Raw genomic sequence first — 6,000 nt, forward strand, 5'->3', positions numbered from 1 at the left:
GACCTCTGGCATGGCCGCATCAGTCGAGGGAACTGCGACATGTTCCCCAGCCTTGCAGACTTTATCACTGATGCAGGCACGTCACACGATTTCTCCTCCCTATTTCAATCAGCGTCTGAGCACCTGTCAGCAATGAGAAAACAATTTGCGACGTACTTTAAAGAGGATTATCGCTCTTTTGCGTGGGTTCGAGATCCGTTTGTGTGCACAGCAAACGAGCTATCAATTGATATGCAGGAACAGCTTATTGAGCTGAAGAATGACAGTAGACTGAAGGAACTCTTTAGCACCTGCCCTCTTTCGTCATTCTGGGCAGCATTGATGCAGGAATATCCTGAACTCTGTGACGTCGCCTTTAAGATTCTCCTTCCTTTCGCGTCGACATATTTGTGTGAGGCAGGATTCTCAAAAATGACTGCACTCAAAACAAAATACCGCAATCGTGCACAAATCGAGGATGATTTGAGGCTATGTTTATCAAACATTGAGCCAAGAATTGAGGATTTTTGCAAGGCAAAGCAGGCTCAGGTCTCACATTAACATCACCTACCTGCAAGCTTCTGTAAAAAATGCAGATGATGCCTACTATTAGGCATAGTAATAATAACAATAATAAAGCATAAATTAATATCAGAGGTCTGGTGCCAATTCCCAATTATAGCAATAGCCTAGTAATGATAATAGGCCTATACTGATGATGATAATAATAATAATAATAACAACAACTACAACAATAAAGCATGTAACCTCATATAATTATATAGCAATAGCCTAGTAATGATGATAGGCCTACTACTACTCATAATAATAATTATGTCTGCAAGCTCACATTATGTTACGAATCCTGGCCATGCACTTCAGTTTACTCACCACCAGAGGTCACCCGTTCACCACAGTGACTATTTTCACTCACAAGCACATTGGACTCCATTTCCCACCATCCATTGCACTCCCTAATCACGCACAGCTGTTCTCAATTATCACACCCACACCTGATCACCACTTCACAATCACCACCACTCTCTACTTAAGCCTGGGACTTGCTCTTGCTCACCGCTGAGTATTGTTAGCCTGCTACCTTACAAAGCGTTCCTAGTTTTCATAGCCTTGCCTTGTTTTCCTTTCCGTGTCTGACCCTGCCCGTGTTTTCTGGATTTACCCCTTTGCCTTGCCGTTTGGACTGTGTTCGCTCCCCGTTTGGATTATTGCTTTTGTTTCTGGATTATCTCTCTGCCTTGCCCCTTTGGATACTGTTCGCCGATCGTTGACCCACGCTTGCTCCACGGATTGCTGTGTCTTGCCCTTGCCATACCTGTTTGCCACTGTCTGACCCTGCCTGTTTCTGACCATGTTTAATAATAAAGCTTTGCATATGGATCCGCATGTCTCACGTCTCGTCAGCCCCGTAACAGAATACTCGGCCAGACAAGGATCCAGCAGCTTCTCAAATGGACATTGGCCAGGTATGGACACAACTAAAATGTTATTTGCCCTTAAACAAGGTCCACGATCTCTGGAGAATCATATTCAAGCGTTTTTAGCCATTTCTCAGTATTCAGAGTTACCGGACATTGTTTTGATGGACATTTTCTGCGATGGCATAAACCCACCTCTCAAATCTAATTTTAGACGCGAGGGTCCGCGTTCATCCCTCTGTCACTTTATGGACTATGCTTTGTTGTGTGTTGGCTCACCATTCACTGTGGGTGTCGCAGAGGAGGAGCGCGACACCGTGTTTTTGACTGAAATGGTGACGGCACCTGACTACGCTCACAAAATGGCAGCAACACCAGAACCTGATCGCAAAATGGCGGACACAACAACACCCCGTCATGTCATTGCTGCCAAGCCAGAGTCTGCTCACGTCATGCCTGCCAAGCCAGAGTCTGCTCACGTCATGCCTGCCAAGCCAGAGTCTGCTCACGTCATGCCTGCCAAGCCAGAGTCTGCTCACGACATGCCTGCCAAGCCAGAGTCTGCTCACGACATGCCTGCCAAGCCAGAGTCTGCTCACGTCATGCCTGCCAAGCCAGAGTCTGCTCACGTCATGCCTGCCAAGCCAGAGTCTGTCACACCCAGAGATTTAAGGTCAGTCCTTCGAGGTCCCTGTCTGGTTTCCAGCATAAGGGACCCACTACTGATATCGGTGCGAGCAGCTGGCATTCCCAGGGCCTCAACCCTGGCAGTTACAGAGACTGTTCCCCTGACCTCAGTGCTTCCCGTTATGGCGGTTGCCATTTTGAGTGTGTGGGCTGCACACTGTGCTCCTGAGGCCTCTCCTGTCCACGAGTCTGCTCCAGTGCCTCCAGAGGTGGCGGCTTCCGCTGCAGAACCTCCCGAAGTGGTGGCGCCCACTCTTGAACTCCCTGTCACGGCCATGGAGGCAGTTCCTGAACTCACTGTTTGCCCTGTCACGGCCACGGAGGCCGTTCCTGAACTCACTGTCTGCCCTGTCACGGTCATGGAGGCCGCTTCTATTCAAGAGCCTGCTCCAGTGCCTCCAGAGGTGGCGGCTTCGGCTGCAGAACCTCCCAAAATGGTGGCACCTACACCCGAATCCAGTTCTCCAGTCACGACCAGGAGTGCCGTTCCCGATCCTTCAGAGTCCGTGCTGCCTGAGCACCCCACAGAGATCACTCCAGAACTTCCTGGAGCTCGAGTCACGGCCAAAGAGGCCATCTGTGAACTCACGCCCTGTCCCGTCACGGCTAAAGAGGCCGTCTGTGAACTCAAGCCCTGTCCTGTCACGGTTAAAGAGGCCGTCTGTAAATCCTCGCCCTGCCCTGTCACGGCTAAAGAGGCCGTCTGCAAATCCTTGTCCTGCCCAGTCACGGCTATGAAGGCCGTCTGTAAATCCTTGTCCTGCCCAGTCACGGCTATGGAAATCGTCTGTGAATCCTCGTCTTGCCCAGTCTCGGCCATAGAGACCGTCTACGAACTCTCGACCTGCCCTGTCACCGCCCCTGGGACCATGGGGACTCTCTCTGTGTTGTCTGTCTCTGTTCTCCCTGTGGTGTCTGTCTCTGCTCTCCCCAGATCCCTGATCCTGCCATGGCTTCTTGAACAGCCTGCTCTACCGTGGAGATCCTCTGCCCTGTCTACGCCACACTGGTGGGCTCCAGCGGCTTTGTCTGTTCAGCGGTGGTGGTCAGCTGTCTGGTTCTGGGGGTCTCCTGCTTCGCCCAGGTGCACTCTGGTCCCGTCCTGCCCTGCAACAAGGACTCTCTCGGTGTTGTCTGTCCCTGCTCTCTCTGTGTTGTCTGTCCTTGTTCTCCCCAGATCCCAGTCTCTGTCATGGGTTCCTGCCCTGTCTGCCTCCCTGTGGTGGTCCTCTGCCCTGCCATGGTGGTCTTCTGCTCGGGTCTGGTGGTTGTCTGCCCCGCCGTGGTGGTCTTATGCTCGGGTCTGGTGGTCATCTGCTCCGCCGTGGCGGTCCTCTGCTCCGGTCTGGTGGGCTCTGGTCTCGCCTGTTCCGCCCTGGTGGGCTCTGGTCTCGCCTGCTCCGCCCTGGTGGGCTCCTGTTTCGCCTGCTCCGCCCTGGTGGGCTCCTGTTTCGCCTGCTCCGCCCTGGTGGGCTCCTGTTTCGCCTGCTCCGCCCTGGTGGGCTCCTGTTTCGCCTGCTCCGCCCTGGTGGGCTCCTGTTTCGCCTGCTCCGCCCTGGTGGGCTCCCGTGCCGCCTGCTCCGCCCTGGTTTCCTGCCGGCTCTGCCTCGATCCCCGGCCTCTGCACTTCCGCAGGGATCTGGCCCTCCATCCCTCCCCCTGTTCCGCCTCCGCTCCACCGCCCTCCTTGATTGTATCGGAGCGTCTAGAAGCCGCTCCTTGGGGGGGGGGGGGGCTATGTTACGAATCCTGGCCATGCACTTCAGTTTACTCACCACCAGAGGTCACCCGTTCACCACAGTGACTATTTTCACTCACAAGCACATTGGACTCCATTTCCCACCATCCATTGCACTCCCTAATCACGCACAGCTGTTCTCAATTATCACACCCACACCTGATCACCACTTCACAATCACCACCACTCTCTACTTAAGCCTGGGACTTGCTCTTGCTCACCGCCGAGTATTGTTAGCCTGCTACCTTACAAAGCGTTCCTAGTTTTCATAGCCTTGCCTTGCCTTGTTTTCCTTTCCGTGTCTGACCCTGCCCGTGTTTTCTGGATTTACCCCTTTGCCTTGCCGTTTGGACTGTGTTCGCTCCCCGTTTGGATTATTGCTTTTGTTTCTGGATTATCTCTCTGCCTTGCCCCTTTGGATACTGTTCGCCGATCGTTGACCCACGCTTGCTCCACGGATTGCTGTGTCTTGCCCTTGCCATACCTGTTTGCCACTGTCTGACCCTGCCTGTTTCTGACCATGTTTAATAATAAAGCTTTGCATATGGATCCGCATGTCTCACGTCTCGTCAGCCCCGTAACACATTAGAAGTCTGGTGCTACTGCCAATTATAACAATAGCCTAGTAATGATAATAGGCCTACCTACCGCTACTGATGATAATAATAATAATAATGTGGGCCTAAAAGTAATAGCCTAGGGCTATCCATCTATCTATGCAAGGTGGTGTTAGGGATGTGGGGGGGGGGGGCACTGGGAACCCAACTGCAATGAACCAGCTTTGGGGGGGGGGCAGCTTGCAAAAGGTTGAAAACCCCTGCTTTAGATGATGATCCTGACTTGCCGTCTCCTCATGGATGCGCCTTTAGAGTTTTTCAGAAGCGCTCCTGCTCAAAACCGAAACTGATTTTTTCCCCTTTATTTAATGTCTTTATTGCATGCTTTGTTGATATTTTCAGTGCACACAAATAAAAGTAGGCCCTTTAAAGTTCCGAACAATGAAGCCTATTACTCTTACCTTTATGAGCAAAAATATAAAATGAAATGACAGAGTATTTGAAATGTTTCCAATGCAAGTGATCGCTCTGGCGCGTCCATGTCCTGTAAAGCGCGCTTCAGCTTCCACTCTCCACACAAACCACTGGATATGCATCAGTGCACATTAACCTAGGTTAAGCCTTTAAACTAACATTGTGGACTTAGGCTAAATATATGAAACATAGACTATGATCAACTCACTGTCTGCCGCTGGCCGATTGGTCGTTACCTTAAAAAACTAAAAACGTACATTTAACAAATAAAATAATGCTCTAAACGTTTTTCTAAAATAATGTAATAAAATAACGAAACGACATACAATTACTTTGCCATTTCACACAAAACTAAAGTATTTTAATAGCTGAAACAGTATAAGCTGTTTTGGGAGAAGGGGAAAAAAGACGGGGTCGGGTCAGACTGGGGCCGGTAATTCTGATAAGCTGTTGGACACGGGCCGGGCTAGGGCCTGAGTGTCTCGGACACGGGCCGGGCTAGGGTATGGCCTGAGCGTCTCGGACACGGGCCGGGCTAGGGTAGGGCCTGAGCGTCTCGGACACGGGCTGGGCTAGGGCCTGAGCGTCTCGGACACGGGCTGGGCTAGGGCCTGAGCGTCTCGAACACGGGCTGGGCTAGGGCCTGAGCGTCTCGGACATGGGCTGGGCTAGGGACTGAGCGTCTCGGACACGGGCTGGGCTAGGGACTGAGCGTCTTGGACACGGGCTGGGCTAGGGCCTGAGCGTCTCGGACACGGGCTGGGCTAGGGCCTGAGTGTCTCGGACACGGGCCGGGCTAGGGTAGGGCCTGAGCGTCTCGGACACGGGCTGGGCTAGGGCCTGAGCGTCTCGGACACGGGCTGGGCTAGGGCCTGAGCGTCTCGAACACGGGCTGGGCTAGGGACTGAGCGTCTCGGACACGGGCTGGGCTAGGGACTGAGCGTCTCAGACACGGGCTGGGCTAGGGCCTTAGCGTCTCGGACACAGGCTGGGCTAGGGCCTGAGCGTCTCGGACACGGGCCGGGCTAGGGTAGGGCCTGAGCGTCTCGGACACGGGCCGGGCTAGGGCCTGAGCGTCTCGGACACGGGCTAGGGACTGAGCGTCTCGGACACGGGCCGGGCTAGGGTA

The sequence above is a fragment of the Barbus barbus genome (assembly GCF_936440315.1).
Source record: "Barbus barbus genome assembly, chromosome: 24".
Taxonomy (NCBI): Eukaryota; Metazoa; Chordata; class Actinopteri; order Cypriniformes; family Cyprinidae; genus Barbus; species Barbus barbus.